Source organism: Globicephala melas, chromosome 6, assembly GCF_963455315.2.
Source record: "Globicephala melas chromosome 6, mGloMel1.2, whole genome shotgun sequence".
NCBI classification, from domain to species: domain Eukaryota; kingdom Metazoa; phylum Chordata; class Mammalia; order Artiodactyla; family Delphinidae; genus Globicephala; species Globicephala melas.
In genome coordinates this window covers 34,631,615-34,655,610 of record NC_083319.1, presented here as the reverse complement: position 1 = coordinate 34,655,610, position 23,996 = coordinate 34,631,615, and the positions used below count along the sequence as shown (strand labels likewise).

Below are 23,996 nucleotides of genomic sequence, written 5' to 3'. Positions count from 1 at the left end.
GTGTTTTGGTGTTTGTGTCCAATGTGGTGGCTCTCTCCAAATGAACGGTCTCCCCAAGTGTGGATGAAAATACTTGAAGGGCTTTAGATGAAGGTTTCACACTTGAAATATTTCCTCCTTTCTCAGCCCAGGATAAACTGGCAACAAATCCATCTTCCTTCCTCATCCTTGGGCCTCACAGCTGGGCATGCCCTTTCTATGATAACCTCTCTTGGGAAGTATCTTGATGGGCACAGAATGCTTGCCAGGCTGCTGCCTACTGGCCAGCTGTTCTTGATCCCCCTACTATCCGCCTTGCCTACCCCTGAAAGCCACCTGAGCAGATCATTAAGGACCTCTTGACAGCCCTTGGGGATGGGAAGGGTGCCTGCCTTTCCTGAAAGAGTGACCCAGATGCTCCTGGCCCCCACTCCTGTCTTCCAGGGATGAGCTTGAGCTTTTGCTGAGAGAGAATGCCTTCCACCTGAGTCTTGTCCATTCTGAAAATTCTGCTTTACAGCCTCATGACATATGCCTTCATCTAAGGAAGTTTTTAACAGGGGTTCATAGTAGGACTTCAGTCTACTGAAACCTTCTCTGAAATCATGTGCCAAATTTTGTATCTATCTGTTGCTTTCACATATTCTGACTCCTTTCCCCACAAAATGGTAAGAACCATTGTGTTCAAAGAGTAGCCAATTTGTGTCATCTCTGATGTCCCTTAATTCCCCTGAAATCCAATTATATCCAGGGCATGGGAATTAATTTTTGAGCTCCCTGGGTCTTGGACCATTCCCAAGGAAAATAAAAACAACTTCGTAGCCTGTCCTTGCTATGTCAGCTACCCAAGGACTTCTGAGAACCTCCTGATATGTGTCAGCCAAAAATCTACCTGCCAGAATGGACACTTCACCCAAGCACATATCTGAAGGGGCAATAAACACATGAAAAGATGCTCAATATCATTAGTTATGGGGAAATGCAAATTAAAATCTCAATGTGATATCTTTACAGATCCACTGGCATGGCTAAAATTAAAAAGTCTGACAATTCCAAGTATTGGAGAGGATTTGGAACAACTGGAATTCTCATACATTGCAGGAAGGTAGAAGAAGGGGAGCCCAAAATGATGTAGTCACTTTAGAAAATAATTTGACAGTTTCTTGTAAAGTCAGACATACACTTTATCCTACAGCTAGCAATTCTATTCCTAAGTCTTTATGCAAGAAAAGCACATGACCACACAAAGACCTGCATGTGATTGGTATAGCAGTGTTATTCATAACAGCCCCAAACTGGAAACAACACAAAGGTATATCAAATGTGAATGGATAAACACATTGTGACATATCTATACAGCAATAAAAAGGAACAGACTACTGATATATGTTTACAACCTGGTGATTCTCAAAAGCATTATGCCAAGGGAAAGAAGCCAGACACAGAAAGACTACAAACTGTATGATTCCATTTATATGACATTCTAGAAAAGGCAAAGCTATAGTGACATAGATCAGTGGCTGCCAGGGGCTGGAGGTAGGAGGAGGAAATTAACTGTAAAGGGGCACGAGGAATTTTTTTTGAAATGGTGAACTTGTTCAATATCTTGATTGTGGTGATGGTCACATGTCTGAATACACTTGTCAAAATTCATCAAACTGTACATTTAAAATATGTATTATATGTAAATTATTCACCAATATAGCTGACTTGTTTTTAAAAACTAGCTGCAGAGCATCATTTTTCTTTATATATAGGACAGTCCAAACATGGAACTCTTTTTTGCAAGGATAAAGGATCTCAGACTTGGGGTCAACACATATCATTTTATGATATATTTTACATATTGGACTCTGGAGTTTATCCTAATTTCCTACTCCAACTGGCACTCTTTCAATTGGGAGCTGCTTTTTACATCTTTCCCATCTTAAATGTGGAGCCAGGGGATGTTATGAGCACTGCAGAGTCCAAATTGTGTCTGGTTGTATTTTAGGTCTATTAAATCCACTGCAGTGTTTGGAGCAGACTGGAGGGGAGAGAAGGAAGAGATCTGAAATAGACTGAAATACAGCACTGGGGATGGAAAGAAGTGCCAGGGAGAGATATTTCAGCAGACTTTGTCAGGGACTAGATAAGGGGTATAAAAGAGAGCAAACAGTGTTCAGAGAAGACTTTGAACAGTTTCCCATTGCTTTTGAGAAAAAGCCCGAACTCCTGAGCATGGGCTATCAGGCCTTCCATAATCTACTTCCAGTCTCCCTCTTCATTGCCCACTGCCTCTTTTCACTGAATCAGAAGCTCTGCAAGCACAGAATTCTGTTACTTAACAGCAGCTGTTCAGTACATACTGGTTGTATATACATATATACAAATGTCCATTCACCTACTGATGGACACTTGTGTTGTTTTCATATTTTGGCTGTTACAAACAAAGCTGCTATGAATATTCTTGTCCAGGTCATTGTGTGGACATATGCTTTCATTTCCCTTAGGTAAACCGTGGCAATAGAATTGCTGGGTCATATGGTAGGTGTAGTACATCCATACAATGGAATACTACTCAGCAATAAAAAGACAAACTATTGGTGCACACAACAACATGGATGAATCTCAACGTGCTTCTGCTGAGTGAAAGAAGTTGCATACCCTCCCACCCCAGCAAAAAGACAGCCAGGATGTATGATTCCATTCATATAAAATTCTAGAAACAGCAAACTAATCTATAGCAACAGAAAGCAAACCAGCAGTTGGGAGGGCAAGGGACAGTGAGGCACATAGGGTGAGGATTATGAAGGTGCATGGGGAGGCTTTTTTGGGGTGATGGATATGTTCGTTATTTTTATGGAAGTGATAGTTTCACAACTGTATACATATATCAAAACATCATACTGTACATTTTAAATATGTGCAGTTTATAGTATGTCAATTATACCTTAATAAAGCTGTGAAAAATACTGTTTGAATAAATAGCAGGCCCTCCGTAAATGCATATAGAATGAATGTAGAGAAATGTTCATTGTTGGTTTAAGGGATACAAACCAATATGCCCAATAAATATTGGTAGAATTAATGTACAGAAGAAATATGTGACTAAATAGTAGGTGTTCAATAATTTTATAAGGAATGAGTGAATGTATTTGACAAATGTTTATGTCAGCCTATCATGTGCCTGGGACTATCCTAGGCTCTGGGAATAGATTGGGGAACAAAACAAAGATCCCTGAGTTCACAGCTTTAATTTGAGGAGGACAGTAAACAATGAAAAGATAAGTAAAACACATATAGTGTGCTAGACAAGTGCCAAGGAGAGAGAAAGCTGAGAAGGGGGACAGGGAATGTCAGGGAAGGAGACTGACATTTTTGAGATTGTGGCCACCCTCCTCCCAAGGGTGACGCTTGAGAACAGACCTAAAGGAAATGAGCGGACCAGGTGGGTATCTAGGAGAATAAAAAATGACGGCCCCAGAATTGAAGAAAAGAATAAGCAAGAACTGAATGAAACTTCTGACGAGTGAAACGTAATAGCAAGAGCGCGTAAGTGCTAATAAAGACGGCTGCGGCCCGGACCCTCCCGGCCCGCCGATCCTTGCGTTGTCCACGAGGAGGCGCTCCTGCTCCCGCCTCGCAGTCGCCTTCCGCCAATGCGTGGGCACGCGCAGAAACCGCTAGGCGGCGTCGGTTTCCCTTCCCACGCGCGGACGCCAGCGTGGGCCGACGCAGCCGGGGTGCCCGCGCGTGCGCAGAGCCGAGGCCAGTCTGCCCTTGGGGCGGGGCGGAGCGGGGCGGAGCCAAGCAGGGCGGGGCGGGGGTTTGAGGTGATTCCTGAGGCGCGGCGGCTGTTTCAGCCGTGCGGGGAAACCGAAAGTGGGCGGCGGCCGCGGCTGTAGCGCTGGCGGAGACGGCGGTGGGAGCCGGGCCCAGAGGCGCGGGGACGGGCCGCGGGCCCGGAGAACAAGGTGAGAGCAGGTCCTGCTGGCTGCGGGAACGACAGGTGCCAGGCGAGGGCGGACGAGGTTTCGGGCGGGCGCGGCGCACCTGGGTGACTAAGAGGGACAGTGGCCCAAGCGGGACTCGAACGGACCCGGGGCCTCTTCCCAGCAGCCGCAGAGGATGCCCTGGTCCCCACCCCGGAAAGCGGGCTGGGCGCCAGGGGAGTTGGCGTTCCAGAGCGTTGTGTTTTAAATCTCTGATGGGACCGTCTGGGGTTCACCTGGGAGTCGGACGGACCCCTGCCGCCTGGGAAACTCAGTGCGGTGGGGGCAGTGCAGCAGGGGGAGGGCGGGTGTGTGGACCTGGGGTGGGAGGTGCTGACCAGGAAGTGGATCCCGGTACCGGCGGGCGGACGCCAGCTGCCCGCCCGGAGCAAGGGACATGCGAGCCCCCTGGCTGTTTGAACTCCCACACCGTGAGCTTTTAAGTTCCTCTCTTTACAGACCCGCCCCTGCGGGCCGCTGGAGCAGTGCAGGACACAAATACTATCCGTTTCTCTCAAACCGTGAGCACCTGAGCCCCGGGTGGGTACAGCGCTCCAAGTTAGGAGGGAAATATGAATCCATGAGTGAGTTATCTTAACTTTCACCGTGTTCCCCAATAGTGTCAGGTTCTCAGCCTCAATTTAATGGGAGGGGACTTGGAGCCGGCACAACTGTTCTGCTCCGATCCCCTTGAGTGAGTAGGTACAATACATTTCCATACATAACCAAGGGCACCACTCACTCCCAAACAATTACAAAGAACCGGAAAGGGAAATAGCTATATTAGAAAAAGTCTTGGCCCAAAAGGATTATGAAAGCCACTCTACAAAACAAAAACATCACTGACCTGTGTCATCCCTCCATCCCTATCCTCCACCCCCCCATCCCTATCCTCCACCCCCCCATCCCTATCCTCCACCCCCCCATCCCTATCCTCCACCCCACCCCACCCCGCCCCTTTCGTGCAGGTGGAAAAACTGCAGAAAAGTGCCCTGCCTAGTGATATACAACTTAAAGCCAGAGGTGGAACTTAGACCCAAGTCCCGGCCGCTTTGATGTATAGGTGTTGCATACTGCAAATAGCGTGGGCTTTGCAGATTTGGGTTGGAATCTGGGCTTCTCCACTTGCTAATTGTGTGATCTTGAACAAATTACATACTTTCGTTGAGCCTGGTTTTCTCTTTATCAACTGGAAATATTTAACTTACTCTGCAAGGCTTTTGTGAGATAACTACTGTAATTCTTTTGGCTCATAATAATAGTCAAGAAGTGTTAACTCTCTTCCTTCCACCAAACTTGCCGTATTTTACATAATTGGGTTTCAGTTTCTTGGATGCAGGGACACATCTTTAAGTGCTCTATGTAATATAAATTGGCACGTGGTGGAGATTTTTGCAGTTCCATTCAACTGATATTCATGGAGCATCAGTTACATGCACAGGACCGTGCCGGGGGTAGGGAATTGCTCTGGGGCCAGCTGGTTTAGAACCCACGTCTCCTGTGCCCCAGTCCAGGGCCCTTTGCCAGCCCACAGCCCCCCTCTTTGCTAGTTAAACACAGTGAACTCTGAAGCAGCAGTTGGTGGTTCCTTCGGATTTCAGTCCCTGTAGATTGGAAATGAAATGTAATCTCTGCTAATGCCCTTTTAAGTGAACTGACTGAACATGGCTGAATGAACTATTGTATTTTGTACCAAGAGATTTAAAGTCCTTGAAGAACCTCTCAGAAGTTCTCTGTGCAATATAATCTAGTTGGAGACCTAATATGAACGTAAAGGAAAAATACTTTATAATCCAACTCTAAGTGCCTACTCTGTGTTTGATCAAGTGCTATTTCTAAGAACTGAGATTTGACGTAGAGTGAGTACTTTGCCTCTGGGCACTTTCGGAGTCAACACATAAATACAGAAAGGACAGAAGTTCCTTGGTGCCTGGAGTGAAATCTAATTTCATATTTATGTGAATTGGTTTTTCTTTATGCAAAACTGACTTTCTCCTCCCTCTGTTCCCACCCATATGCTTTTGAAAGCTTCATTCTTTTCAATATTTCCTCATTGGGCCAATTTTTTTAAAATGTTGTCTTTCAAACAAGCTAAAAGTATTGATAATTTGTCATTTTGAGCTGAAAATGTGTGTGAGGATATATGGCAGTTAGAGCTTCTGATCGGCACAATATACTCAGTGTGACCCCAAAGCAAACTCGATATTTTAGCTATGCAGCTTTGTCAGGAGGAAGCAAACCCATGATTTCCGTTAGGTCTTTGGACCCCCGTTTCAGCACTTGAAGGACTCCAGGGAAAGTTGAGAACCATGGATCTTGCCCATCCTCCTTATCTTCCATATGAAAAAAGCGACCTGAAGTGACTTGCTCAAAGGGTCATAGCTAATGAGAAGAAGACTGGGATTAAGACCCAAACTCCTAACTAAGCCATTTAGGATCTCAGAGCTTTCTCCAGTATGTAGATTTATGGAAAGCCTATATTATTCATACTACATAATTAGTAATGCATGTATAATTTGGAGGTTGAAATTGCAATAATTAAAAAAGGAAAACTGCTCTCTAAAGATACCCTGAGGGAGTATATCACCACCTGAGGGCATTAATTACTATCTTTCTTTTTTTTTTTAAACAGGATTTTAAAAAATTAATAAATTTTATTTTTGGCTGTGCGTGGGCTTTCTCTAGTTGTGGTGAGCGGGAGCTACTCTTCGTTGTGTTACACGGGCTTCTCATTGCAGTGACTTCCCTTGTTGTGGAGCACGGGCTCTAGGCATGCAGGCTTCAGTAGTTGTGGCACTTGGGCTCAGTAGTGGCTCACAGGCTCTAGACCACAGGCTCAGCAGTTGTGGCGCACGGGCTTAGTTACTCCGCAGCCTGTGAGATCTTCCCGGACCAGGGATCAAACCCGTGTCCCCTGCATTGGCAGGTGGATTCTTAACCACTGCGCTACCAGGGAAGTGCCAACTGTCTTTTTAAAAAGAGTTGGTAAAGGAGTAATTAAGGTGGTAATAAATAGACTATAATTGGAAATAAAAGATAGCATGTTAAACTGTTGCAAGATGAGAAATCACCTTGGAAGAGTCTTAGACAAAAACCTTCCCTCTCTTAGGCTCAGTTTATTGATTTGTAATAAGGGGTTTGGGATAGACTAGATGATGCCTAAAATCTTTTCAGCACAGACATTCTGAATTTTAAGAGCCTGGCTTGTTGCTAAAATAGTGTCTTCATGGAAGAAGGCAGCCATTTACCAGAAGTATGTGCCCTAAGGAAATACTAAAAATTGAGTAGCTGACTAAAGAAGGTAAGAGATTGCTTGGTGATTTCACTTTACCCTAATGATTCTTCAGATTTATTTGTGGGTTTAGTGCCACTCTTCAAGTCAAATTTATGACACACAAAAAAATGCAATGAGGAAAATGAGTCAAATGGTACAGTTGGAAATAGTTGAGAAAAGAGGAACTGAGAGGAGAGAGCATATACGGGAGTGAGACCAGCTTGGCTAAAGGTCTTTGGGCAGCAGGATTGAGGAAACTGCAGCTACAGGAAGCAGATCACATGCAAACGATGGTAATGGTAAAGGCAGGTATCCAGAGGACACCAAAACCTGCTTCTTCAGAATAAGACTCTCCCGGGACCATTTTTAGGTGTATGAGAGAGAAAAGTTGTGAATTTACAAATACAGTTTTGAAAGTGAGAATTATTTTAGGCTATTTACATTGTTTAAACCTTGCTTTCCTAAAGGTTGTCGTTACTTTCCCCTACTCCTTGCCCCACTTGCACATTGTTAGCATTTCGGGATACTCAAGATTAATTGTATAGCAAAATAGAAAAGGAACAGTATAAAAGGATTGAATTTTTGCAGCAGTTGGCAAGTATTTTGGATTTGGGTGCCACACCCTTAAATCAGAATGTGGCAATCCCCATTTCATGCCACTTTAAGGGGTAATCACTAAATATGCCCCAGGGTTGTTCTCCGTATTCCCCAAGTCAGATTTACTTTCAGAAGCCAACTCCGTACATTTGGAGCAGCTGTCTGAAAGGATGCCCCATTTTGGGGAGCCAGAAGACCTGGGTTCTTGTTGTGGGTCTGGCCATAAAAATATGTGAGGCCTGGAATAATTACCCTGGACCTCAGTTTCCTCATTTAAAAAAAATTTTTTTTTACTTTTATTTATTTATTTAATTTTGCGGTACATGGGCCTCTTACTGTTGTGGCCTCTCCCGTTGCGGAGCACAGGCTCCAGACGCACAGGCTCAGCGGCCATGGCTCACAGGCCCAGCCGCTCCGTGGCATGTGGGATCTTCCCGGACCGGGGCATGAACCCGTGTCCCCTGCAGCGGCAGGTGGACTCTCAACCACTGCGCCACCAGGGAAGCCCTTTCCTCATTTTTAGACTAAACAGTTTGGAGGAGATGGTGTGAAGGTGCCTACTAGCATTCCGCGCTTCTCTCTCGGCTCCCTACTCTGAGGTCGGGCCCACTGTCCTGTCCTGTGCTGTTTTACAATGTCCAGGAACATTGTGGGACATGGCAGTTAAGAGGCTTTTGCCTACTAGTTAAGTGCGAAATCTTGGAGGAGATCTGGTAGCTTTCTTACTAAGCTTGCCAGGTCAAGTATGTTAATGAGGCAAGTAAGAAAACCTGGGAAAACGCTAATATTTCAAATTTGATGCTGTACTAAAAATTTCTCCAGTACACCAATGTCTGTATTATTGCACTCTTAGCTGTGTAATGCAGGTATTCATAGGTAGTTTGCCATCCATACCATGTTTCCAGGAAAATGTAACTACCGAATGTCAAGTATTGTGGTAAGCACATATAACTCTATTTTTGACACTTGTCATTCAGAAAGAGAGGCAAGGAAAGGAGGAGAAAAAGAGTGAGAGGAAGGACATGAAAGTCAAGTGCAATGTGTTGTGATCCTTGTGGCCAGTTTCTTCCTCCTTGACTGGGGTCTTTGCTTGCTGACCTTGGTCAGTTTTTGAGATTAAAATACTCTGATTAAATAATTCCCCAGACTCACCTCCACTTTACTCTGCTCAAGCAGAGGATTCTTATTCAGCTCAAGCTTCCTCTTTATTATCTAGGGAAACCCTTAAGAATTTTAACCTGAATTTAAAGAGATGACCAACTTTATTTCTCCGAACCTCACGTAACTTATGGTCACCAGGGCTTACATAACATTCTCAAAATAAAAGTACGAATTTGAATTCTCTTAAACTCTAAATTGTATTTATCACAACGCTTTTAGAGAGTAGAAATAAGTAGGAAAGTTGAAAGATCAAAATGGCAACTTAAGAAATTTGGGAGCCACACATCATCAAAAGATCTACAAACAATAAATGTTGGAGAGAATGTGGAGAAAAGGGAACCCTTCTGCACTGTTGGTGGGAATGTAAATTGATACAGCCACTATGGAGAGCAGTATGGAGGTTCCTTAAAAAACTAAAAATAGAATTACCATATGACCCAGCAATCCCACTACTGGGCATATACCCTGAGAAAACTGTAATTCAAAGAGTCATGTACCACAAGGTTCACTGCAGCAGTATTTACAATAGCCAGGACATGGAAGCAACCTAAGTGTCCATCGACAGACGAATGGATAAAGAAGATGTGGCACATATATACAATGGAATATTACTCAGCCATAAAAAGAAACGAAACTGAGCTATTTGTAATGAGGTGGATAGACCTAGAGTCTGGCATACAGAGTGAAGTAAGTCAGAAAGAGAGAGACAAATACCGTATGCTAACACATATATATGGAATTTAAGAAAAAAAAAATGTCATGAAGAGCCTAGGGGTAAGACAGGAATAAAGATACAGACCTACTAGAGAATGGACTTGAGGATATGGGGAGGGGGAAGGGTAAGCTGGGACGAAGTGAGAGAGAGGCATGGACATATATACACTACCAAACGTAAGATAGATAGCTAGTGGGAAGCAGCCGCATAGCACAGGGAGATCAGCTCAGTGCTTTGTGATTGCCTGGAGGGGTGGGATAAGGAGCATGGGAGGGAGAGGATATAGGGATATACATATGCATATAGCTGATTCACTTTGTTACACAGCCGAAACTAACACAACACTGTAAAGCAATTATACTCCATTAATAAAGATGTTAAAAAAAAAAAAAGAATTTTGGAAGCCACTTTGGAGGAGTTGCCATTGAGGCACTTCACTAATAGTTGAAATTCCCATGATAAGCTTCCTTTTGTGCTTCTAGTGGATGACATCCGAGTTAATAAACTTGATTTTTATAGTTAGAAGAAAGTATTCTTATATGCATACTGTTTCCAAAAGTTCTTGAGTATAATTGCCATCTTCAGAAAACCTCAAAAAATGCCATGATAACCAAGGAATTAACAAAATTTAGAGCATTCTATAGCAATATAGTAGATTAGAAAATAATAAGTTTTTTAAGCTTTAGTTGTAACATTCTTTTTGTTCAGTGCCTGAAGTGATATTGCTAATGTTGGAATTGCAAACTGGGCTGGAAGAAATTGACAAACATGAGAACAAGACATACATCTAAACAAGATGTACAACCACATTTACCCTTCCAGGTTTTACTGCACTTACCTGTTTCTCACCATCTTTGAGATCCTCAGTCCTATAGTCCGGGGACTGCCCTTCCCTCCAAAAAGTTGTATACAAATAGAGAATTATAGTATTCCTTGAAAATAGCATACTTAAAAAAGGGGAGGGAGAGGGATGCCTAATTCAGATTGTAGCCATGTGGTCAAGCATTGCTTCCCAGTCTCCTCAAGTATCAGGTTCTTTTTTCTAATTTTTAAAAAAACTTTGTGAAACTTCACACATGAGTAGTTGTACTTCTAATATCCGTTGGTTGATAAAATATATAACTACCAAAAGCTGTTGTAAATTCAATATCGTGTTTGTGACTTTCAACAGTATCTGCACACTGTTTGAAAAACAGGAATACATGTAAGTATGAGACACTTACCAGTGTTCAAGCAGTGCTTGCTTACACATCGGGATGTGTGGACTTTTTGCAGTAATGCTATGGCCCAGACCTGAGCCTGCTCATTGAGAACTCTGGCTCAGAGTGGAAAGGCCCAGAAATAAACTGTGTGATGAATCTCAGTCACAGCTTGGTGACATAATTGGCTGTCTCAATCAGTTTACAACAGTCATTAAAATTTGCAAATAATTTTTAATAACTTAAATTTAAGATTATTCCTTTAACTGCTCACATGCACTACACTATTATTTTAGTGAGTAGGAGAGAAAAGGAGTGGTGTTAGTTATATGGAGAATTATTCATTCACTCAATATGTATTGAGCTCTTGTTGTGGGCTGGGCACTAGGGATTCAGCAGTGAACAAAACCCACCGAAATCCCTGCTTTCATGGAGCTTACATGCAAGTCAGGGAGACAGACAGTAAAATAAAGAACATTGGATGGCATAAGTGCTACGGAGTAAAATAAGGCAGGGGAAGGGTAAAGGGAGTACTGGGCAGCCGGCATAACAGTTCTGGTTTTGAATAGGGTGACCAGGGAAGGCTGTACTGAGAAGGTGACATTTGAGCAAATACCTGAAGGAGGTGAGGCAATGAGCTGTGTCTACCCTGGGACAGAGGGACTGGCAAGTGCAGAAAGAAAAGCAGTGTGGAGTGGAGTGAGTGAGAGAAAAGGGGAGGAGGAGTTGAGGTCAGAGAAGTGGGCTGGGTGCAGATTGTGTAGGGCCCTTTTGGCCCCTCGGAAGACTTTGGCCTTTAGTCTGAGTAAGACAGGAAGCCCTTGGAGGGTTTTGAGCAGAGGAATGACGTGATGGGATTTATGATTTAAAAGGATCACTCTGGCTGTGATGTGAAGAATAGATTATCTGTGAAGTGGAAGCAGAGAGACCTGCACAGAGGCAGTTGCCTCAATCCAGGCAACAAATGTTGTTGGCGTGGACTAGGGTGATCACCATGCAGGTGGTGAGGAGTGGGGGAACCATGAACTGAGCCTGTCCATCTTCACGTGTCACTTAGTGGTGGGGGGATTCGGCGGTGGAGAACCACTAAGACCAAATCCCTTCATCTTACAGATAAGAAGAAGGCTGGGGAGAAGGGATTTGTCCCAGGAAAAGAAGTGCTCTTTGCGTAGTGGTATTGAACTTGGGGAACACAAGCAGGAAGAGGAGGTGTGTGCACAGCCTTCCGCAATCCCCCATCTCTCCCCCAAATAAAGTCAGAATCAAGGTATCATCTACTAGTTGTCAGTAGCTTTACTCTTGAAAGAAACATTAAACTTCCTTGGTCGTAACTGTGGATTTTAACTATGATAATATGTGCATTTAAGAGAGTGAAACTAGGAGGTTATGTGTGTGGCAGGAGCCTCTCTCAGGTCAGGTTGGGAAGTCTAACTTAGAAAAATTAGTCTAACAGTTGCCAAGAAATGAAGATAGGCAAACATGAGGTTAGGGAGGGTGAGAAAAGTGAAAAATAAGGATGAGCACTTGTGTGCCACACAGATTAGCACTGTTTTTTAAATTTATTTAACATTATCATCAGTTGCTCACTGTAAATACATACCTTTTATCTGCATGAAGCCTACCTGATAGTCTTGGGGTAGGAGGATAGGATAATCAGGATAGAGGCCATAAGACTACTGTATCTTGGCAGAGTCTAGGTCCCCAAAGAAGAAGACACATTCAAAGAGGGTGGGATTAAGGAAGCAAGCACTGGGCAAAGCCTTACAGCTTTTACTGTATTCTGTGGCAATTAGACAAGCTGTATATATGGGTGTATGACCTTGTCCCTCCCCAAAATGTGTTAAGTGCTGTGTTTGGGAGATCCCTGATGACAGCTCTTTCAGAACAGAAATAAGGAAGATAGAGGGGAACATTTCAGAGAAAGTGGCCTGAAATTGCTCTCCTTAGGATGGAGGGACCAGGAGTCTTTCATACAGGGCGACCTGTAAAACAAGCCTCTGGTTAGCTTCTAAGATGGGGTTAGAACTGTCTTTTCAAGCCAGTATCATATCGGAGTTCTGTTATATTTTAATCATAGGATTTCCATTATTGAATAGAATGCATTTATTAGAGATTTTTTCTCCCATAAATTAGTGGTTGCTGTCTACCCCCTAAGTAGCTGGGGAAAAGTAGACCACAGTGGGAAGGTAACAATGGAACAGATGCTCTTTCCAAAAAGAAGGGAAGGAGGAGGCAGTAGAGAAGGTGATGGGTATGTCCTTCATACTGAAACTGTGGCAGGGGAATTTAAAGTTGTTCTGACTAGGGAGGAGCCAGATATGCTAAATAGTCTAGTTTGATCCTGGTACACTGCTCACACCCAAGAAGGTATATTCCCACATGGGCACTGACCACCTGACTTTATACCTACAAATAATGTGTATATAATTCATAGTCAGGGCCCACTTAGATATGCAGATGTACAAAGAGGTAAAGGCCAGTTTTACTCAGAGGAGCTCTAGATGAGTAGGTGGGAGGGATTGGGTTTGAAGGAAAGAAGAGAGTAGATAGATAGGTAGGAAAGGTGGAGGTCAGAGAGAGAAAGTTGAGAAGGCTTGGCACTAGGAAGTTAGCAAGTGATCCTTTAGTTTCTCCTCTTGCAAATTAAAACTTGGCCAGCCTGCTCGCTTTGTGGTTTTTCTTACTTGAGGAAATAACTGTATACTAAAAGTTCAATGATCTTTGAATCATGAACCATTGTAAATCAAAGCATTTCTCTTGTAATCAGGAGTTTACTATTTAAGAGCCAAAGTTCATACTTCAGTTTTAACATCTGGCAACCTTGAAATATAGGTCCCGAAGCCAGCCTCTCTTTCCTTCTCACCAGCATACTCAAAATGTAGATGGACATCAGGAGTAATGCAGGTGCTCAGACTCTATAGCTGTTGTCTTTCTCTGCCATGAATTTTTAGTCTTTAGAGTGCCTGTCTCCAGTTGTCTCGTTGACTTGGGATCCATACCATACCTTTGAGTAGGCTGAGTCTACTGTTCATTTCACAGGACTGTTTTTTTTCTTCTCTTCAGTTTGCTTTACTGTCTTTCTTGATTGTCTTGTCTCCTGTTGTTAATTCTTCAGGGTTTTGTCTTTTATTTTTTTCAGTACCAGTCAGGGTAACATGATAGAAAGAATGTGGGCTTTGGCATCAAACAGACCAGGACTAAAATCCTGGCTTCCATACATCCTGTGATATGTTGGTTATTTAACATCTCTGAGCTTTGGTTTTCTTATTTACAGAATGAGAATAATACTTTCCTTCCATAGTTATGGAAGTTAATCTTCAGATAGTCCCATTCTCAGAATTTACACGAGAAAGAAAAATATATATCTTTGCAGAGCAGCTTCATTTATTTTTTATTGAAGTATAGTTGATTTAGAATGTTGTACTAATTTCTACTGGACAGCAGAGTGACTCAGTTATACACATATATACATTCTTTTTTTTATATTCTTTTCCATTATGGTTTATCCCAGGAGACTGGATATGGTTCCCTGTGCTATACAGTAGGACCTTGTTGTTTATCCATTCTAAATGTAATAGTTTGCATCTACTAACCACAAACTCCCAGTCCATCCCTCTCTCTCCTTTCCTCCCCCTTGTCAACCACAAGTCTGTTCTCTATGTCTGTGAGTTTTTTTCTGTTTGGTAGATAGGTTCATTTGAGCCGTATTTTAGATTCCACATGTAAGTGATATCGTATGGTATTTGTGTTTCTCTTTCTGACTGACTTCACCTAGTATGATCATCTCTAGTTGCATCCATGTTGCTGCAAATGGCATTATTTCATTCTTTTTTATGGCTGAGTAGTAGTCCATTTTATGTATGTACCACATCTTCTTTATCCATTCATCTGTCAGTGGACATTAGGTTGTTTCCATGTCTTGACTATTGTGAATAGTGCTGGTATGAACATAGGGGTGCATGTATCTTTTTGAATTATAGTTTTGTCTTGTTATATGCCCAGGAGTGGGATTTCTGGATCATATGGCAGCTCTATTTTTAGTTTTCTGAGGAACCTCAATACTGTTTTCCATAGTGGAAAGCAGCTTTATTTTTAATACCCCAAAGCTGGAAGCACCCCACATGTCTATCAACATTTGAATGGATAAACAAATTGTGGTATATCCATACAGTGGAATACTACTTATCAATAAAAGGGGATGAACTACTAGTGAGTATTGTTTATATATTCTAGTTACCAGTCCTTTACCAGGAATGCTATGAAAATATTTTCTCTTAGTCTGTGGCTTGTCTTTTCATTTTCTTAACAGCCTTTAGAAGAGCAGAAGTTTAAATTTTGATGAGATCCAATTTGTCGGGTTTGTTCATCATGGCTCTAAAAGTTCTTTGCCTATCCCAAGGTCACAAAGATTTATTCCTGTTTTCTCTAGAAGTTTTACAGTATTAACTTTGTCATTTAGGACCTAAATGATTCATTTCAATTTAATTTTTGTGTCTGGTATGAGATTCATTTTTTGTGTATGGATGAATAGTGTTCCAGCACTGTTTGTTGAACTTTCTCAGTTGAATTTCCTTGCTATCTTTGTCAAAAATCAGTTGACTATTTATGTGTGGGTCTATTTCTGGACTATATATTCTGTTCCATTGATGTGATTGTCCTTTTGTCAATGCCACACTATTCCGACTAATATACTGTTATGGTAAGTTTTGAAATCAGTCTGATTGCACCAGCTAGGACCTCTAGTGTGGTAATGAATAGGAGTGAAGAGAATGGACATTCTTGCCCTGTTCCCATTCTTAAGCAGAAAGCATCCATTCTTTCACTATTACATGTGATGTTAGCTGAGGGTTTTTCACAGATACTCTTTATCAGGTTAAGGAGGTTCACGTCTATTCTTATTTTCTGAGAGTTATTAAAATAAATGATTTTTAACTTTGTCAAATGTCTTTTCTTCACCTATTGATATCATGTGGTTTTTCAACTTTAGTCTGTTGATATAGTCAGTTACATTGATTGACTTATGAGTGTTGAACCAACCTTGCATTCCTAGAGTAAACCATAGTTAATCATAGTGTGTTATTTCTCTTACATATTGTTGGATTTGATTTACTAATATTTTGTTAGAATTTTTTGCACTTACGTTCATGAGGGATATTGGTCTGTACTTTTCTTATAATGTCTTTGGTTTTGGTATCAGCATAATGTGGGCCTCATAAAGTGAGTTCAGAAGTGTTCCCTTCCTCTCTACTTTCTGGAAGAGTTTGTGTAGAACTGGTATTAATTCCTTCTGAAGTGTTTGGTAGAATTTGCCGATAAAGTCATCTGGGTTTGAATTTTCCTTGTGTGAAGGTTTCTAACTACAAATTTAATTTCTCTAATATTCTTAAGGATATTAAGTTTATCTGTTTCTTCTTGAGTGAGCTTTAGAAATTGTCTTTCAGTGAATTCATCCATTTCATCCAAGTTACCAGATTTATTGGCATGAATTGTTCATAATATTCTCTTTTTAATGTCTATAAGATCTGTATTTATGGCCCCTTTTTCAATTGCATTATTAGTAATTTGTGTCTTCTCTTTTTTTCCCCTTGATTAATCTACCTGGAAGTTATCAATTTCATTGATGTTTTCAAGAGCTAGTTTTGGTTTCATGATTTTTTTCCTTTACTTTTTTTCTATTTAATTACTTATCTGTTTCACCATTCCAGTACTGATTTTGCTCTCATCTTTATTAATTCCTTTCTTCTACTTCCTTTTGGTATAATTTGCTCTCTTTTTTTCTTAAGGTAGCAGATTAGATCATTGATTTGGAATGTTTCTTTTTTTCTAATATAAGCATATGATGCTGTAAATTTCCCTCCAAATATTGCTTTAACTGCATCCAGCAATTTTTTATATACTGCGTTTTCATTTATTTAAATGTTTTCTGGTTATTTGGAGGAGCTTTCCTCTTTGACCCTTGGTTATTTAGAAGTATGTTATTACATTTGCAAATACACAGGGATTGTTCACATATTTTTCTGTTACTCATACCCAATTTAGTTTAGTTCTGGTCATAGAATACACTTTGTATAATTTCAATTATTCTAAATTGGTTGAGGATTGGTTTCAGCCTCAGAATATATTCTATCTTGGTCAATGTCCCATGAGCTCTTGAAAAGAATGTATATTTTGCTACTGTTGGGATGGAGTGTTCTGTAAATATCAATTAGACCAGTTTGGTTGATGGTGTTGTTCAGCTCCTCTATATCCTTACTGATTTTTTTGTTTACTGGATCTACCAATTACTGAGAAAAGAGTTTTGAAGTCTCCAGTCATAACTCTATTGTTTTCTCATTCATGTATTTTAAAACTCTAATGTTAGATGCAGTCACATTTAGGATTGTTATATCTTCCTGATTAATTAATTCCTTAATTATTATGTAATGTCCCTCTTTTTAGAAAATTTATTTATATTTTATTTATTTTTGGCTGCTTTGGGTCTTCATTGCTGTGTGCGGGCTTTCTCTAGTTGCTGCGAGTGGGGCTACTATTTGTTGCAGTGCACATGCTTCTCATTGTGGTGGCTTCTTTTGTTGCAGAGCGCGGGCTCTAGGCATGTGGGCTTCAGTAGTTGTGGCACATGGGCTCAGTAGTTGTGCCTCACGAATGGGCTCTAGAGCATAGACTCAGTAGTCGTGGTGCATGGGCTTAGTTGCTCCGTGGCATGTGGGATCTTCCCAGATCAGGGATCAAACCCATGTCCCCTGCAATGGCAGGCGGATTCTTAACCACTGCGCCACCAGGGAAGTCCCTGTAATGTCCCTCTTTATCCTTGGTAATATTACTTGTTCTGATATTAATATAGTCATGTATTTACATGCATATCTTTTTCTATATTTTTACTTTTAACCTATGTGTTTGTATTTGAAATAGGTTTCTTGTAGATAGTTTATAGGAAAATCTTGCTTTTATATCCACTCTACCAATCTCTAACTTTTTAATCAGGATATATCAATCATTTACACTTAATGTAATTATTCGTATGGTTGACTTTATTTTATTTTATTATTTTTTAAAATTTATTTATTTGGCTGTGCAGCAGGATTGTGGGATCTTAGTTCCCTGTCCAGGGAAAGAACCTGGGCCCCCTGAACTGGAAGCACAGAGTCCGAACCACTGGACCTCAGGGAATTCCCCAGTATGTAGTCCTTTTTTTTTTTAAAATTTTTTAATTTAATTTTTTTATACAGCAAGTTCTTATTAGTCATCAGTTTTATACACATCAGTGTATACATGTTAATCCCAATTGCCCAATTCATCACACCACCACTCCCACCCCACTGCAGCTTTCCCCCCTTGGTATCCATATGTTTGTTCTCTACATCTGTGTCTCAACTTCTGCCCGCAAACCAATTCATCTGTACCATTTTTCTAGGTTCTACATACATGCGTTAATGTACGATATTTGTTTTTCTCTTTCTGACAAACTTCACTCTGTATGACAGTCTCTAGATCCATCCACGTCTCAACAAATGACCCAATTTCGTTCCTTTTTATGGCTGAGTAATATTCCATTGTATATATGTACCACATCTTCTTTATCCATTCGTCTGTCAATGGGCATTTAGGTTGCTTCCATGACCTGGCTATTGTAAATAGTGTGGCAATGAACATTGGGGTCCATGTGTCTTTTTGAATAATGGTTTTCTCTGGATATATGCCCAGTAGTGGGATGCTGGATCATATGGTAATTCTATTTTTAATTTTTTAAGGAACCTCCATACTGTTTTCCATAGTGGCTGTATCAATTTACATTCCCACCAACAGTGCAAGAGGGTTCCCTTTTCTCCACACCCTCTCCAGCATTTGTTGTTTGTAGATTTTCTGATGATGCCCATTCTAACTGGTGTGAAGTGATACCTCATTGTAGTTCTGATTTGCATTTCTCTAATAATTAGTGATGTTGAGCAGCTTTTCATGTGCTTCTTGGCCATCTGTATGTCTTCTTTGGAGAAATGTCTATTTAGGTCTTCTGCCCATTTTTGGATTGGGTTGTTTGTTTTTTTAATATTGAGCTGCATGAGCTGTTTATATATTTTGGAGATTAATCCTTTGTCCGTTGATTCATTTGCAAATACTTTCTCCCATTCTGAGGGTTGTCATCTTGTTTATGGTTTCCTTTGCTGTGCAAAAGCTTTGAGGTTTCATTAGGTCCCATTTGTTTATTTTTGTTTTTATTTCCATTACTCTAGGAGGTGGATCAAAAAAGATCTTGCTGTGGTTTATGTCAAAGAGCATTCTTCCTGTGTTTTCCTCTAAGAGTTTTATAATGTCCTGTCTTGCATTTAGGTCTCAAATCCATTTTGAGTTTATTTTTGTGTGTGGTGTTAGGGAGTGTTCTAATTTCATTCTTTTACATGTATCTATCCAGTTTTCCCAGCACCACTTATTGAAGAGATTGTCTTTTCTCCATTGTATATCCTTGCCTCCTTTGTCATAGATTAGTTGACCATAGGTGCGTGGGTTTATCTCTGGGCTTTCTGTCTTGTTCCATTGATCTATGTTTCTGTTTTTGTGCCAGTACCATATTGTCTTGATTACTGTAGCTTTGTAGTATAGTCTGAAGTCAGGGAGTCTGATTCCTCCAGCTCCGTTTTTTTCCCTCAAAACTGCTTTGGTTATTTGGGGTCTTTTGTGTCTCCATACAAATTTTAAGATTTTTTGTTCTAGTTCTGTAAAAAATGCCATTGGTAATTTGATAGGGATTGCATTGAATCTGTAGATTGCTTTGGGTAGTATAGTCATTTTCACAATACTGATTCTTCCAATCCAAGAACATGGTATATATATCTCTCCATCTGTTGGTATCATCTTTAATTTCTTTCATCAGTGTCTTATAGTTTTCTGCATATAGGTCTTTTGTCTCCCTAGGTAGGTTTATTCCTAGGTATTTTATTATTTTTGTTGTAGTGGTAAATGGGAGTGTTTCCTTAATTTCTCTTTCAGATTTTTCATCATTAGTGTATAGGAATGCAAGGGATTTCTGTGCATTAATTTTGTATCCTGCAACTTTACCAAATTCATTGATTAGCTCTAGTAGTTTTCTGGTGGCATCTTTGGGATTCTCTATGTATAGTATCATGTCATCTGCAAACAGTGACAGTTTTACTTCTTCTCTTCCAATTTGTATTCTTTTATTTCTTTTTCTTCTCTGATTGCCATTGCTAGGACTTCCAAAACTATGTTGAATAATAGTGGTGAGAGCAGACATCCTTGTCTTCTTCCTAATCTTAGAGGAAATGCTTTCAGTGTTTCACCATTGAGAAGGATGTTTGCTGTGGGTTTGTTGTATATGGCCTTTATTATGTTGAGGTAGGTTCCCTCTATGCCCACTTTCTGGAGAGTTTTTATCATAAATGGGTGTTGAATTTTGTCAAAAGCTTTTTCTGCATCTATTGAGATGATCATATGGTTTTTCTTCTTCAATTTGTTAATATAGTGTATCACATTGATTGATTTGTGTATATTGAAGAATCCTTGCATCCCTGGGATAAATCCCACTTGATCATGGTGTATGATCCTTTTAATGTGTTGTTGGATTCTATTTGCTAGTATTTTGTTGAGGATTTTTGCATCTATATTCATCAGTGATATTGGTCTGTAATTTTTTTTTTTGTAGTATCTTTGTCTGGTTTCGGTATCAGGGTGATGGTGGCTTCATAGAATGAGTTTGGGTGTGTTCCTTCATCTGCAGTGTTTTGGAAGAGTTTGAGAAGGATGGGTGTTAGCTCTTCTCTAAATGTTTGATAGAATTCACCTGTGAAGCCATCTGGTCCTGGACTTTTGTTTGTTGGAAGATTTTTAATCACAGTTTCAATTTCATTACTTGTGATTGGTCTGTTCATATTTTCTATTTCTTCCTGGTTCGGTCTTGGAAGGTTATACCTTTCTAAGAATTTGTCCATTTCTTCCAGGTTGTCCATTTTATTGGCATAGAGTTGTTTGTAGTAGTCTCTTAGGATGCTTTGTATTTCTGCGGTGTCTGTTGTAACTTCTCCTTTTTCATTTCTAATTTTATTGATTTGAGTCCTCTCCCTCTTTTTCTTGATGAGTCTGGCTAATGGTTTATCAATTTTGTTTATCTTCTCAAAGAACCAGCTTTTAGTTTTATTGATCTTTGCTATAGTTTTCTTTGTTTCTATTTCATTTATTTCTGCTCTGATCTTTATGATTTCTTTTCTTCTGCTAACTTTGGGTTTTGTTTGTTCTTCTTTCTCTAGTTCCTTTAGGTGTAAGTTTAGATTGTTTATTTGAGGTGTTTCTTGTTTCTTGAGGTAGGCTTGTATAGCTATAAACTTCCCTTTTAGAACTGCTTTGGCTGCATCCCATAGGTTTTGGATCATCGTGTTTTCATTGTCATTTGTCTCTAGGTATTTTTTGATTTCCTCTTTGATTTCTTCAGTGATCTCTTGGTTATTTAGTAACATATTATTTAGCCTCCATGTGTTTGTGTTTTTTACGTTTTTTTCTCTGTAATTCATTTCTAATCTCATAGCGTTGTGATCAGAAAAGATGCTTGATGTGATTTCAGTTTTATTAAATTTACTGAGATTTGATTTGTGCCCCAAGATGTGATCTATCCTGGAGAATGTTCCGTGCGCACTTGAGAAGAAAGTGTAATCTGCTGTTTTTGGATGGAATGTCCTATAAATATCAATTAAATCTATCTGGTCTATTGTGTCATTTAAAGATTCTGTTTCTTTATTTATTTTCATTTCGGAAGATCTGTGCATTGGTGTAAGTGAGGTGTTAAAGTCCCCCACTATTATTGTGTTACTGTCGATTTCCTCTTTTGGAGCTGTTAGCAGTTGCCTTATGTATTGAGGTGCTCCTATGTTGGGTGCCTATATATTTATAGTTGTTATATCTTTTTCTTGGATTGATCCCTTGATCATTATGTAGTGTCCTTCCTTGTCTCTTGTAACATTCTTTATTTTAAAGTCTATTTTATGTGATATGAGTATTGCTACTCCAGCTTTCTTTTGATTTCCATTTGCATGCAATATCTTTTTCCATCCCCTCACTTTCAGTCTGTATGTGTCCCTAGGTCTGAAGTGGGTCTCTTGTAGACAGCATATATATGGGTCTTGTTTTTGTATCCATTCAGCAAGCCTGTGTCTTTTGGTTGGAGCATTTAATCCATTCACGTTTCAGGTAATTATCGGTATGTATGTTCCTATGACCATTTTCTTAATTGTTTTGGGTTTGTTTATGTAGGTCATTTTCTCCTCTTGTGTTTCCCACTTAGAGAAGTTCCTTTAGCATTTGTTGCAGAGCTGGTTTGGTGGTGCTGAATTCTCTTAGCTTTTGCTTGTCTGTAAAGCTTTTGATTTCTCCATTGAATCTGAATGAGATCCTTGACAGGTAGAGTAATCTTGGTTGTAGTTTCTTCCCTTTCATCACTTTAAGTATATCATGCCACTCCCTTCTGGCTTGTAGAGTTTCTGCTGAGAAATCAGCTGTTAACCTTATGGGAGTTCCCTTGTATGTTATTTGTCATTTTTCCCTTGCTGCTTTCAATAATTTTTCTTTGTCTTTAATTTTTGCCAATTTGATTACTATGTGTCTTGGGTTTATTCTGTATGGGACTCGCTGTGCTTGGGTTTATTCTGTATGGGACTCGCTGTGCTTCCTGGGTTTATTCTGTATGGGACTCGCTGTGCTTCCTGGGCTTGGGTAGCTATTTCCTTTCCCATGTTAGGGAAATTTTCAACTATAATCTCTTGAAATATTTTCTTGGGTCCTTTCTCTCTCTTTTCTCTTTCTGGGACCCCTATAATGCGAATGTTGTTGCGTTTAATGTTGTCCCAGAGGTCTCTTAGGCTGTCTTCATTTCTTTTCATTCTTTTCTCTTTATTCTGTTCTGCAGCAGTGAATTCCACCATTCTGTCTTCCAGGTCACTTATCCGTTCTTCTGCCTCAGTTATTCTGCTATTGATTCCTTCTAGTGTATTTTTCATTTCAGTTATTGTATTGTTCATCTCTGTTTGTTTGTTCTTTAATTCTTCTAGATCTTTGTTAAACATTTCTTGCATCTTCTCGATCTTTGCCTCCATTCTTTTTCTGAGGTCCTGGATCATCTTCACTATCATCATTCTGAGTTCTTTTTCTGGAAGGTTTCCTATCTCCACTTCATTTAGTTGTTTTTCTGGGGTTTTATCTTGTTCCTTCATCTGGTACATAGCCCTCTGCCTTTTCATCTTGTCTATCTTTCTGTGAATGTGGTTTTTGTTCCACAGGGTGCAGGATTGTAGTTCTTCTTGCTTCTGCTGGTATGGTTGACTTTAAATCGATCATTTTGCTAGATGTTTTCTGTTTGCCTTTTCTGTTCTTTTTGTTTCTGTTTTCTCTTTTTTCCTACTTTTTTTTTTTTTTTACTTCTACCTAGTTTTTTATTGAATTTCTGTTTTGTTTTACCTGTACTACTACTGGCTTATTAGTTATGCCTCTTAAAAAATTTTAGTGGCTGTCATAAGTTTTACAACATATCTCTTTATTGCATTCCTCTTTGAAATAATATTATATTACTGTATGTATAGTATAAGAACCTTCCAATAGTATACTTCCAGTTCCTTTCACTCATTCTTTGTGCTGTTGTGGTTGTACATTTTACTTTTACATATATTGTACACCCCACATTTTTGGTGATGTCTAGATCTTGATTGTGGTGATGATTACATAGTATATATGTGCTTTCAGAACTCAATAAACACTACACATAAGTATTTTATTTTATGTAAATTATACCTAAATGAAGATTTTAATATAAATATAAACATATATTTTAATATAAATATATGTGTATATATACATATATATTTGTGTATGTCTTTCTGTCTATAGAGAGAGTGAGAATATAGACCTAGTATAGGACCTTCCTAGACTATTTACTATTTAATTAATTTACTGTTTAATTAATAGTATTAATTAAATGCCATTGGTGCTAGTGGTGACAATTTGAAGAGTTAATGTTTAGTAGAGCCAAGTACATAATGCATACTTAGGTTATTTACCATTTAAACTTTGCCATCTTTTGAGTATTATATTTATAATCAAGA

At 39.8% G+C, this 23,996-nt stretch overlaps 1 protein-coding gene across 1 annotated transcript in view; it reads left to right on the top strand.

Annotated features, from left to right (window-relative positions):
• Positions 1 to 3,772: 3,772 nt before the first annotated feature.
• The window catches only part of TDRD7 (tudor domain containing 7), a 90,609-nt gene continuing 70,385 nt past the window's right edge, over positions 3,773 to 23,996 (top strand). The window contains exon 1 of the mRNA XM_030829781.3: positions 3,773 to 3,935. The gene's annotated coding sequence lies outside the window, so the exon portion shown is untranslated. The remainder of the gene's footprint in view (positions 3,936 to 23,996) is intronic.